Source organism: Carcharhinus amblyrhynchos, chromosome 2 (assembly GCF_965287045.1).
Source record: "Carcharhinus amblyrhynchos chromosome 2, sCarAmb.v2.hapA, whole genome shotgun sequence".
In the NCBI taxonomy this organism is placed as follows: Eukaryota; Metazoa; Chordata; class Chondrichthyes; order Carcharhiniformes; family Carcharhinidae; genus Carcharhinus; species Carcharhinus amblyrhynchos.
In genome coordinates this window covers 96,522,298-96,535,567 of record NC_137325.1, presented here as the reverse complement: position 1 = coordinate 96,535,567, position 13,270 = coordinate 96,522,298, and the positions used below count along the sequence as shown (strand labels likewise).

At 43.1% G+C, this 13,270-nt stretch overlaps 1 protein-coding gene across 3 annotated transcripts in view; it reads left to right on the top strand.

Annotated features, from left to right (window-relative positions):
* LOC145356680 (E3 ubiquitin-protein ligase HECW1-like) overlaps window positions 1-13,270 on the top strand; it is a 434,978-nt gene that overhangs the window by 364,842 nt on the left and 56,866 nt on the right. The window lies entirely within an intron of this gene.

The window sequence follows — 13,270 nt, the reverse complement described above, 5'->3', positions numbered from 1 at the left end:
TGTCACTGAAGCCGCAACTTGTATCCAGCTGTTTTCGAACTCAATGCAAACAAAAGTTTAGGAGCACTTTATTTTGTTTGGTTTTGAAATATTTTTGAGTTGAAATTGTCAACTGCATTCCTTATGTGGTGTAACCCATGTTTAAACTAATTTCTTTGCTATGTTCGCAGTAATGAGGATCAACACACCGTGTATTCACCGCTTAATTTAAAGTCAGTTGCCAATGGAAGAGTAGGGAATGTTTGTGTTGAGATGGGCAGGATTGAATAGTGGCGATGTGAGGATTGAAGCATACTCTGGAGCAAAGTTATTACTTTTGGGCTCACAGAGCATTAATGAAGAACAGTTCCACAGGAGAAACTTGTTGGGTAGAACACATGAAAGCTTAGCTTGCCCATGGCCTCATTGTATGTCCCTGCCTTGGGCCGCCTCTCACTGAAAGCCACATCCATTCCTTTGGTAGCTCTGAATTTTGTCATCTTTGAATGAAGTTCCTCCATAAAATAGTAGCTAGTATCCCTGTATGTCTTACGAGAGACAAGTTCAATTCCCCAATGGGGAGAACGTTTCCTTTGAGGGTCGGTTTAGCTCACTTGGCTGGTCAGCTGGTTTGTGATGGACAATGGTGCTAACAGTGTATGTTCAATTCCCATTCCTGCTGTGGTTATTTATGAAGACCCACTTTCTCAACCTCGCTTATGGTGATCCTCGGGTTAAATCGCCACCAGTCAGATCTCTCTGTCAAAGGGGAGAGCAGCCTATGGCCATCTGGGACTATGGTGACTTTACTTTTTACTTACCTCTGAACTTTACAATTTACTAGACTCCTGGCTGACCTCCCACATTTAAACTCGAATGAACCTGAGATCATCCAAAACAATCAAGCTTTCTATGTTCTAAGTCTCTCCAAATTGCAGTCATTAGGTGCGGCACAGTGGTTAACATTGCTGTCTCATAGTGCCAGGGACCCAAGTTCAATTCTGGCCTCAGGTCTGTGTGAATTTTCCCCTTGACTGCGTGAATTCCCTCTGGGTGCTCTGGTTTCCTCCCACAGCCCAAAGATTTGCAGGTTAGGTTGATTGGCCATGCTAAGTTGCCCCTTAGTGTCAGGAGGATTAGGACTATAAATATGTAGGGTTACCAGAATAGGGCCTCAGTGGGATTGTTGTTGGTGTAGACTCAATGGACCAAACAGCCATCTGCACCGTAGATTCAATGCTTCTATAATCTAACACTGCTGAGCTTGCCAACCTGTATTGGCATTCCTGTTTAGCAACGCCTCAGTTTCAAAACTCACATCCTTGTTTTCAAATCCCTCCTTTCCCTCTCCCAGTCCTACAACCCTCTAAAGTGTTTGTGTTCCTCCAATTCTGATCTCTCATGCATCACCAATTTTAATTGCTTCACCATTGACAGCCATAACTTTAGCTGTCAATGTCCTAACCTCTTGAGTTCCCTCCAGGCACCACCCGATCCCTCCTTCCTCTTGCAAGCTGCTCCTTAAAATTTACCATTTCGACCTGACATATCTTTTACAGTTTGATAGCATTTTGATAGCCTTGGGAAGTTTTACTTTGTTAAGGATGCCATCCAGGTCAAGTCGTTGTTGTAAACTTGGTACAAATTTGGAGGCTGTCCAAGTGGGGAACGTTATTCCTCTAGTTGCTTCCTTCGTGGCTTGCACTGCATCCTATGCTGGGAAGGATATTCCCATGTGCGCTCAGGAGTTTCCCAATGGATTTATTGATGTCTCACAACATCACTAACAATTCAAAATGAACCAATTTTTAGCCCATACAGTTCAATAGGCAGTAGATAAATTTTGAATTGCTGTAACAAAGAGTCAGCATAGACCAGTGGGCGACATGCTCTGCCTCAGTACCATAAATCTTCATTGTGTTGTGATTACTGAAGAAGCAGATTTGACAGGCCATGTAGCTGTTTATCATTCCATGTTTTTTGATGCTTAGATATCCCAGGTTTTGCTTCTCTAAACTCTGTAGTCCTTTAAAAAGCCAGATTTTGTAATGTCTTAAGAAGCAAGGAATGCCGAGATTCATATTATAGTGAAGAGCGTTTCAAAGGCTGCTGGTTTTGCGGTGGCCATGAAACATGATACATAACATTATCTCATTGTAAGCCTTTAATTGATGAAATGTCATCACCATACTAAGTCCTATCGGGGGCCTCTCAAATGTATTCAAGTGATGTTCAGTGAAGCATACCTCATTGCTGCAACCACAACATTTAGATGTCATCCGACAGACTTCTGAAGCAAGTGTTCCCCTGCAAGGTAAAAGCCGCAAGTCTATGTGGCCTGGGTAGAAGAAGCTGTACAGCAACACGTTAAAACGAGGCATAGAACTGGTTCGTCCAAGTTCACTCAGTCCCAAGGCTCATTACAGCCTTGGTCCAAACGTGGATTTTTCAGCTTCAGAGAGCTGAATTCCAATGGTGAGGTGAGTGTGACTGCCTTTGACAATAAGACTACATTTGTCTGAGCACAATACCTAGGAGCCCAAGCAAAATTGGAGTCAGTGGGAATCAGTGGAAAACTATCCACAGGCTGGAGCCCTACCAAGCACAAAGATAGGTGGATGTGGTTGTTGAAAGCCAGAAATTGCTGCAGCAGTTAATCAGAGTTGTGTCCCAGGCCCAAACATCTTCAGCCACTTTATCGGTGAGTTTTCCTTCAACAAAGGGTCAGAAGTGGAGATATTTGCCATTGATTGCACAGTATTCAGTACCAGTTGTAACCCCTCAGAAATGAAACACTCCAGACCTCTGAGCAGCAAGACTAGGCAATATTCAGACTTGGGCTGAAAAGTGGGAACTAATGTTCCTGCCACGCAAGTGCCAGGCAATTACCATCACCAGCAAGAAAGAATTTAACTATCTCCCCTTGGAAGTCAGTGGAACCACCATCGTTGAATTCCTCATTATTATCATGCTAGGTGCCACAAGAAACTGAATTGGACTAGCTGCGTAAATACCATGACTAAAACAGCAGGTCAGATCCTGTGAATTGTCCAACAATTTAACTCACTTCCTGAATCCCCCCAAAGCCTTTCACCAGCTACAAGGTACAGTCAGCAGCACGATGGAATACTCCCCACTTGCCTGGCTGAGTGCAGTTCCAGCAACATTCAAGAATCTTGACACAATACAGAACAAAGCATCCCATGTGATCTGGAACCATCCACCTTCTTAAAAATTCATTTTCAACACCACTTGCTCACAGTGGCAGCAGTGTGTACCACCTACAAATTGCACTATGCCAACTTGCCAACCTTCCTTTGACAACATTTTACAATACAAGGCCCCTACCATCTAGAAGGACAAGACCAACAGAAGCTTGGAAACACCACCACCTTCAGATTCCACTCCTCCAAGCCACTCATCATCCTTACTTGGAACTGTATCCCGGTTTTTCCCATTGTCACTGCATCAATAATCTGGAATTCCCTCGCTAACAGCACTGTGGATGTACCTACATTATGTGGTTTAAGAAGGCAGGTCTCAAAAGCAGTTAGAAGTAGACAATAAATTGTGGCCTTACCAGCATGCTAGCACATCCATTGAATAAAAAAGATGGCATGCTGTGATTCTGCATAAGCCATGGTGACAAATCTTCCAGCAACCTGATGTCCCTCATTTCAAAACTACCTGTCAAAATGAAGCAGAGAGAAACCTGAAAAACAATGTAAACACCTGACTTTAGCCAGTCCATCTTATCCTGGGAGAAATACCTCAACATGCGTTCCTGCATTAGATTGATAAATCACCAAGCGGATGGACAGTAAGGTCTAAGATAATCAAACAACTCTTGATGCAAAGAGCTTCCAAACATTCCTGATGACAGTATAACAGTTTTGGGAGATGTCCTGTCAGTTTCAGTTTTAAAGAAACTGTGAAGCTGACTTTTGTCCCCGTTTTGAGCAGGAATGAGAAGTTAGCACACAGAATGCGACACTATTTACTGCCTTGATCCCATTGCCAGTTTTCCCACTGCCATTTAGGAACATAGGAGTCAGGAACGGGAGCAGGCTATTTGGCACTTATAGCCTGCTCCGCTAATTGACAAGATCATGGCTGATCTGGTTGTGGTCACAACTCCATCTTCCTGTTTGTCCCCATTATCCTTTCTCCCTTGTCTATTAACCTTGAATATATTCAATGATCCATCTTCCACTGCTGTCAGGTGAAGAGAATTCCAAAGACTAATGACTGTCTGGAGAAAAAAGTTCTCTTCATTTCCATCTTAAAAGGGCGACCTCTTCAACTGTGGGTGGAATTTTCTGTTTTCATGTCTAAGGCCTGAATTTTACTGGCATGCCCTCGCGAATTCTGGGGGCGAGTGAGATCGGAGAAAGGCATTCCCTGTTGGCCTTGGGCAGGATCGCACGAACCTCAGGCGGACGTGCCAGTAAAATTCCGCCCTAAGGGTCAACTGAGGCTGGAAAAATGACAAATAGCCCGCTGGCTCCACTGCCAGCTTTCCCACCATATTTCTCGATACTTGGTCAAGAAAAATCCCAGAGGCAGGTCCTATCATGTCAGGCTGGCAGGGTGGATTCTGAAGATGCCGTCCCCACCAGCAACATCAGCTTTCAGGTTTTAAAGGGTACGATGCTCCAAACAAGTGGGCGGCATTGTGGCACAGTGGTTAGCACTGCTGCTTCACAGCTCCAGGGACCTGGGTTCGATTCCCGGCTTGAGTCACTCTCTATATGGAGTTTGCACATTCTCCCCGTGTCTGCATGGGTTTCCTCCGGGCGCTCCAGTTTCCTCCACAGTCCAAAGATGTGCAGGTTAGGTGCATTGGCCATGCTAAATTGTCCCTTATTGTCCTGGGATGCATGATTAAAGGGATTAGATGGGTAAATATGTGGGATTACAGGGATGGAGCCAAGGTGGGATTGTTGTCAGTACAGACTACATGGGCCAAATGGCCTCCTTCTGCACTGTAGGGATTCTGTGATTCCGTGAAAATCAAAATAAGAGAAAGGTTCCCCCCCCACAGACTTGGGACCCTCATCCCTCCCCATGGCACTGCCAGGGTACTGTCTGAGTATGACCCTGTGCCCCAGGGGGCTATACTTACCTGTGCACACCCACAGCAGATTGTATTGGTCAGATTGCTATTTGTCAAAAGCTGTTGTAAACCCTGGCAATATGATGTCACATAGGTGGAAGTGGGAGGATAGTAATCCAAATGTGAGCGATAGTTGAGTGGGGAAGCCCGCTAATGATATTAAAATGTATGGTAATGCAGTTTCCAACCTTTCATGGGAGATTGGTCATCAGTGTGGGGTGGGAACAATCAAAGCAGGAGATCCCAACCATGTAAAAGCCATTTGGAGATTCCTATTGGATTCTCCAAATGGCCTCCTTCTGCATTGTAGGGATTCTATGATCCCATTCCTGCTCATGGAAAACAGCGGCAGAAATCCCCCACTGTTTCTCCTAGTTCTAATCTTTCCCACTCAAGAGGAAACCCCTTTCTTGTATCCACCTCATCAAGTCCCCTCAGGATCTTATATGTTTCAATAGAATTATCTTTCATTCTTCTAAACTTTTGTGGGTGTAGGCACAATCTGTTCAACCTTTCTTCAGAAGCATTTCATCCAGGAATGAATTAAGTGATCCTTCTCTGAATTACTTCCAATGCAGTTTTCCAGATCAAGAGACCAAAACAGTATTCCTGATGTGGTCTCACCAAGACCCTGTGCAGCTGTAGTAAAACTTCCCTACTTTTATTCCATTCCCCTTGCATTAAACTCCAATATTATTCCATTTGCCTGCCAAATCACTTGCTGTACCTGCATACTAATATTTTGTGATTCATGTATCAACTCACTCAGATCCTTCTGTACCACGAGTTCTGCAATTTGTCTCCATTTAATGAGTATTCTGCTTTTCTATTCCTCCTGCCGAAGTGGACAAGTTCACATTTTCCATCTGCCAAACTTTTGCTGACTCATTTAACTTATTTGTCTCCCTTTGTAGATTATTTTACCTCTTCTTGACAACTTATTTTATTATCTTGGGGTTCTTGGCAAAATTAGCTGCCATAGTTTTGGTTCTTACATCCAGGTCATTGATATAGATTGTAAGTCAGATGATGTGTCCTTCTTGGGAAGTTTTTCTTTCCCACTGGGATAACTTTCTCTGAGTTAAACAAAGCCCTAAATTTGTTATGGCTACAGCTGATGTCATTGCTGAGCAAGCCAGACCCCAGAGTTAAGTCTGTCTCATTGATTATAAACCGTTCTTAAATTGTGAAAACATCCCTTTCCTTAAGTATCTTTTTCCCCTTTCATTTCAGATTCTGTTGTCTTTCTCCAAGTATCCCCTGTTTGTTCATGGAACCCCTATAAGATGCAAATGTTCTTGTCACTGTTGAACTCCCTTTTGAAATTCAACAGCTGAAAAATCAATCTTCCAACTTATCTCACAATGCAAATTTTAAACCTAACCTATTTACTTCGAACTCAATCTCTCCATATTCTGTCATTACAAATGCACAAATGTAACAAGTTTAGACTTTCATCTCTTAGACCTCACAGATAACCTTTTTCTTGTAATCTACTCCTGTTCAATTAGCACTGGTGGCTCAAACATACACATACGCACACACACATTTTTTTAACTACACAGAAATCATAACCACAAAATTATAAAAATATAAATCTTTCATGATACACTGCACCTCTATTTTACTATGAACCATATAAATATATATACAAACATGCGAATTCAGAGCAGGAGTATACCATTCTGCCCCTCAAGCCTTCTGTGCTGTTCAATAAGATCAGAGCTGTGGATTCACATTTCACCTACCTGTGGTATCCTTTGACTCTCTTGTTAGTCAAGAGTATATCTGCCCCACCTTTAAAATATTAATTGACCGTGCCTCCATTGCTGTCCAAGGAAGAGAGTTACAAAGATTCGCAATCCTCAGAGAGAAAAATATTCTTTTCATCTCAGTTTTAAATGGGAGATCCCCTTGGCTAAGATTTTTCAGCCTTCCTGCACCATGGTTACCAGCAGCGCAGACAGATCGCTGATAGGATCTTCTGGTTCCACTGAGATCTATGGTGTTTTGTATGGCTCGCCTGAACTGTTTCTAGCACATTTACATCCTTTCTTAAATAGGGAGATCAAAACTGTAGGCAGTACCTCCAGATATAGGTAGGAATTTTACCACCCCTCCCACTACAGAAATTGGAGCAGGCAGGGATGGAGCACGGAAAGGTCCGTTGACCTCGGTGGGATTTTAAGGTTTTGGGACAAATGAGGCTATAAAATGCCACCCATGGTCTCAACAACGCTCTGTACAACTGTCGCAAAATGTTCCTACTTTCATTCTCCATTCCCCTGGCATTAAACTCCAACATTCACTTCTATTTGTGCTCTCACCTCACCTGCTTTATTACAAATACTTACATGCCTTCACTTCTGTCTTTTTATTACAGATGTTAAAGAAATCTATTCACAGACTTTTCTGCTGTTTCAGAAATTCGGTCACATGCTTCAGTTTTTTTGTCCAAAATTTTGTAAAATAAAAGAACTGTTGTCCAGTGCATTGTGTTACATATTCCAGGTGTCCCTATAAATAGAAGCATGCAGCACGTACCAGTAATAAATGGTAGCTGTGACGGAAGTAGTAGTTCTTCCACCTAGACCCTCAAGGCTCATTTTTGCACGATGGTGATAGGGTTGACATCCACTTCAACTTTGGCAGCAATGTTGTAAAATAAACAATCTAGCACTGCTACCTCTCAAACTGCTGACACCTCCTGCAGAAACAGTTTCCCCTGCTGTCTCCAGAGGTAGCAGTACTGACAGTGCCAGGAAATGTAAGCACTCCAAGTCAGCATTAGCAGTTAGCATTATTTTCAGCCCTTGCAGTTTAGGCCTGTACTGATCTCTCGCAGCTGTAAGTTGGGTCAGTAAGTAGAAATGAAATGACAAGATGGGACAAGTGTACATATGTATATGCTTGCACAAGTGGAATTGCTTGTCAGGCACTGGAGTAGGCTGTGTGATCTCCTCAAGATAATAAGTGAGGCAGATATTACAGCACCAGGAGTAATACAAAGTACCATGCATGTAAGGAACCCATATAGTCCATGTATGAGTGAAAATAGCTAAGAAAAAATTCAAGAATTTAATAGCAACAATCAGCGAAGTGAATAGAATGTTGAACCAAATAGATAAGATAGTTGATTTATAGACAAAAAAATGATCAAATTGTAGAGAGCTCTGAATGGATCACACATCGAGGATTAAGGTGCAACGGTTCACCTTTTTGTCTAACGAGGGGCATACATGCGGTGGGTCGTGCATGGGCTGCTCTTGGATGTTTCAAGAGTAGCCTAGTACTTTGCATTGTTAAGAACATAAGAAATAGGAGCAGGAGTAGGCCATCTAGCCCTTCGAGCCTGCCCCGCCATTCAATAAGATCATGGCTGATCTGAAGTGGATCAGTTCCACTTTCCCGCTTTCTCCCCATAACCCTTAATTCCCTTGTCTGTCAAAAATCTATCTACCCGTGACTTAAATATATTCAACGAGGTAGCCTCCACCACTTCAACGGGCAGAGAATTCCAGAGATTCACCACCCTTTGAGTGAAGAAGTTCCTCCTCAACTCTGTTCTAAACTGCCCCCTCCTTATCTTGAGCCTGTGCCCTCTAATCCTTTCTGAGCGGGAAGAATCTGTCTACCTCTACCCTATCCATCCCTTTCATTATCTTATATGTCTCTATAAGATCCCCCCTCATCCTTCTAAACTCCAATGAGTACAGACCCAGTCTATTCAGTCTCTCTTCATAGTCTAACCCCCTCATCTCCGGTATCAGCCTAGTGAACCTCCTCTGCACTCCCTCCAAGGCCAAAATATCCTTGCGCAAGTGCGGCAACCAAAACTGCACATAGTACTCCAGCTGCGGCCTCACCAGTGCCCTGTACAGTTGCAGCAAGACCTCCCTGCTTTTATATTCTATCCCCCTCGCTATAAAGGCCAGCATCCTATTCGCCTTCTTGATCACCTGCTGCACCTGCAGACTGGGTTTTTGCGACTCATGCACAAGGACCCCCAGGTCCCTCTGCACTGTAGCATGCTGCAGCTTTTCGCCCTTTAAATAGTAATCCCTCCTACTATTATTCCTGCCAAAGTGGATAACCTCACACTTGCTAACATTGTACTCCATCTGCCAGGTCCTCGCCCACTCGCTCAGCCTTTCCAGATCCTTCTGCAGACTTTCCACACCCTCCGCACGATTTGCTTTTCCACTCATCTTTGTGTCATCAGCAAATTTCGTTACCCTACACTCAGCCCCCTCCTCCAGATCATCTATATAAATGGTAAATAGCTGAGACCCCAGCGCCGATCCCCGCGGCACTCCACTAGTCACCAATCGCCAATCAGAATAGCACCCATTGATACCAACTCTCTGCCTCCTATTAGGTAACCAATCCTCTATCCACGCTGACACCTTACCCCAATTCTATGCCCCTTAACCTTCTGAGGCAATCTTTCGTGTGTCACCTTATCATACGCCTTTTGAAAATCGAGAAACACCACATCCACCGGTTCCCCCCTGTCTACCGCACTAGTCACATCCTCATAGAAATCCAATAAATTTGTCAAACACAACTTCCCCTTAACGAATCCGTGCTGCGTCTGCTCTATCAAACCATTCTTTTCTAGGTGCCTCGCTATTTCTTCTTTGATGACGGATTCAAGCATTTTTCCAACTACAGACGTTAAACTAACCGGCCTATAATTCCCTGCCTTTTGCCTGCTACCTTTTTTGAACAGCGGTGTAACATTAGCTGTTTTCCAATCTTCCAGCACTTCCCCAGAATCCAGCGAAGTTTGGTAAATAATCACTAAGGCATCCACTATCACCTCTGCCATTTCCTTCAGAACCCTGGGATGCATTCCATCCGGTCCTGGGGACTTGTCCACCATCAGTCCCGTTAGTCTATCAAGCATTACCTCTTGGATGGGCACCACAACAGCTCAGTGACTATCACTGTTTCCTGTGCAGAGACATGGATTTGGGCCAGTATCTGTGGGAGTTTGCGCATTCTGCCCGTGGTTGTGTGGGTTTCCTCCAGGTGCTCTGGTTTCCTCCCACACCCCAAAGACGTGCTCTTAAGCTGATTACAAATAACAAATTGTAACAAATGTAACAATTTGTCCCTAAATTATTCTCCCCCCCAATCTGGTTTCCAGTGTGGGTGCCATAAACATAGACATGGGTCAAGGGTGGAAGAGGAAAAGCACAATGTTAAAATGGTGGCGCGGGCTCATTGGGCCTAAGGGCCTGTTTCCCGTGCTGTGTTGTTCTTTGTTCTTTGATTGCATCAAGTTGCATTTTTCTGAGATCTCCACACTCTCACTACTTCTGGCTTCTTCTAAATCCCGGATCACTCTCCCACTAGTGACCATGCCATAAACTCTAGAATGCCTTCACTAAAACATCTCTGTCTTTCTACCTCCCTTTCCTTTTTTAATATGTTCCTTTAAAGTTAACACTTTGACCAGACTTTTGTATTTCCATCTGTGGTTTGGTGTCACACTTTGTCTGATAGTAGTCCTGTAAAACACTTTGGGATGTCTTAATATGTAAAAGATGCTAGTATAGATGCAAATTGTTGTTAAACAAGAGATGATGTGGAGATGCTGGCATTGGACTGGGGTGGGCACAGTAAGAAGTTTCACGACACCAGGTTAAAGTTCAACAGCTTTATTTGGTAGCACGAGCTTTTGGAGTGCTGTTCCTTCATTGGGTGAGTTGGGTATTTCAAGAGATCCATTCAAGCACTGGATTCAGTGCAGAAAAGAATCAGAAGGCAGATGCCCAGTTTCATGAATATTAGGCAGGAAGAACAACAAGAATGAAAGGCTTTTCAGCTGTGAAAGGAGGTAAATCAGTGAACAAGATGGTGTTGTTGTGTGGCAGATGTCATAAGTATTATTATCTGTGTACAGAATCTTGGATGATTATACCCCTGAATGTAGTACAGTAAAATAAAATAGCTCTATCCCATTAGTCATGTCCAGCAAATTGTGCTTTAACTATAACAGCTCACAAGATCAGACTCAGAAAGAGAGAGACAGGGTGAAAGGAGCTCCTCAGACTCAATGTAAACACTTGACCATAATTTGTCAAGTGTCTGCTGTTAGCGCCATCCCAGTGTGTCCATTTTGTGATTTTGATTTTGAAGCTGAAAACAAAAGCTTCAACCACTCCACCCAATAATTGTTCAATGGAGTAGGAAATGAATACCAGTCCTTACAGTTCAAGTTTTCAGAATGTTTAGAAATAGATGACAGATGTCAAAAATTATAGTCCTCTGGCAGGGAATTTAAGCTGATCTTTTAAGATAATTACAGGTCTCCTTTAAATAAACAAGACATTTTCCTGGGAATTTGAAGAATGATCTGACCTTGGTATATTAGATGTGACCAATATAAAGAAAAGGCCTTGATTGCTGCCTCGCTAAATCTCGTTTTTTCCTCCTGCTCAGCCTGCTGCCTATTCCCAGTATTTTCAATTATTATTTCCAACTTTGTGGCAGATTTTTCCTTCTTAGCAAGTTGTTTCCCGCATAATATGAAATCATTAAATGACTTCTTCCTCAGTCTTGAGCTCCTGTTTTATTTTTCAGACTGGCCCTCAACAGAGCATCAAATAGAGCAAAGCCAAACTATGTTTCTACTGGTCATTCCCTCCCAAAAAGCTCATCTCCATCTGTACCCAGTCATCAGACTAAATTATCGCTGTATCCATGCCTAGTCCTGATTTACAATTATCCAGTTTCTCCTGACAATAACTTGAAATGACACACGTGTGTGATAATTTTCCAGAAATGAAAATGCAAAAGATATGAACATTCGATCCAACATTAGAATGAAAGGTGAAAGTTGTGGAAATAGACATTGGTATCTGAAAAAATAAGCAAACGCTGGCCAACTGAGATATTCCAAACTGGCAGTGCTGATGGAGGAGCTTCATTCAAAATGTAAATTTCGTTTTTTCCTCCTGCTCAGCCTGCTGCCTATTCCCAGCATTTTCAATTATTATTTCCAACTTTGTGGCAGATTTTTCCTTCTTATCGAGTTGTTTCCCGCATAATATGAAATCATTAAATGACTTCTTCCTCAGTCTTGAGCCCCGGTTTTATTTTTCAGACTGGCCTTCAACAGAGCATCGAATAGAGCAAAGCCAAAGAAAGGTGTGGTTGGAATGCGTGGGTAATAACATTGTCCAACTCACCAAGAATAAACCAGATTTTCAGATCGGCGCTGTGGCGTGTTAATGGCAAAGGCACTAGTGGCAAATGTGCCAGAGAAACCTCCTACACAGAGCTTAGAAACGTTCCTGCCAGGAAGTGTTACCTATTTCAGTTTGTATGCTCTACATTTTCCTTGTCATGTCAGTTTTCTGTACAGCTTTAATAAAGGGATGGTTGATGTGACAGAGGTGGAAGTAATCAGCCTGTGTAATGGAGAGGTTATGGAATGAGAGGCTTGGCTTGAGGTCAAATAGCTGAGGTTGTGAACAGTTGGCTTCAACCTGAGACAGAGGCTGGAGAGAGAGAAAAAACTGATGGCAAGAGAAGAGAGTTTGTGGCAGGGTGTAGCTGAAGACAACAGCTTAGATTGACTTAATGTCTAACTGGAGGAAATTTTCCACAATGGAATGTCAGGCAAGCAACTTAACAAAAGCAAAACACTGTGGATGCTAGAAATCAGAAATAAGAACAGAAAATGCTCAAAATACTCAGCCAGTCTGGCAGCATCTCTGGATAGCAATAGAGCTAACATTTTGAATCAAATATGACTCTTCAGAATCAAACTACAGTTCTAAGGGGACATATTTGACTCAAAGCGTTAACTTTGTTTATCTCTCCATAGGTACTGCTGGACCTGCTGAGTATTTCCAGAACTTTCTGTTTTTATATTACATAAACAACATGACAAGGTAGCACAGTAGCACAGTGGTTAGCACTGCTGCTTCACAGCGCCAGAGACCCGGGTTCAATTCCCGTCTTGGGTCACTCTTTGTGTGGAGTTCACACATTCTCTCCGGACCCGATTTTACCATCACGTTGCACATGTTTTCAGGCACGGAAACTTGGTAATGATGGGCATGAGGCGAGTAGCATGATTCGCGCCTGCTTCCACACTGGTTCCCCCTTTACCAAGGTCCAAAAATGACTACAATCAGGACTGTGCCCGAAACAGGCACG